Raw genomic sequence first — 613 nt, 5'->3', positions numbered from 1 at the left:
GATAAGGAGTCCATAGGCTCTCCTACGTTTCCAGCTTCCATGAGTAAGCTTACCTGGGTCAGAATAAGGATCGGTTTTTAAGAAGTAACTGGAAGCCTGGGCAACATAGTGAGACCCTATCTCTACAAAAAATAAAAAGATTACCTGGGCATGGTGTTATGTGCCTATAGTCCTAGCTTCTTGGGAGACTGAAGAGGAGGGATGATCCCAGGGGATTAAAGAGGGTTGCTGTGAGTTATGATTGCACCACTGTACCCCAGCCTGGGCAACAGAGTGAGATCCTATATCTAAAAAAAAAGTGACTGGGTACATGAGGCAGGCCTGTGATTCTTCCTGAAGCTGGCAGGGTAACAGGAGACACATCAGGTATCTGGTCCAAGGCACATGTTCCAATATAGTTTAGCAGAGAGCCCTACTCTTTGGGGTTAGTAGGTACTCTCTGGCCCATCAGTAAGAATGATTCTCTAGTATCCATTTGGCCACTCACTGGGTGTTCTCTTATCAGCTGGAATTTTGTTTTCATTTTTTTTTCTTTTTTTTTATTATTATACTTTAAGTTCTAGGGTACATGTGCATAACGTGCAGGTTTGTTACATATGTACACTTGTGCCAT

This window comes from Colobus angolensis, unplaced genomic scaffold (assembly GCF_000951035.1).
Source record: "Colobus angolensis palliatus isolate OR3802 unplaced genomic scaffold, Cang.pa_1.0 Scaffold122, whole genome shotgun sequence".
Classification (NCBI taxonomy): Eukaryota; Metazoa; Chordata; class Mammalia; order Primates; family Cercopithecidae; genus Colobus; species Colobus angolensis.
The sequence above is the reverse complement of the archived record's forward strand: the minus strand, read 5'-3'. Positions refer to the sequence as shown.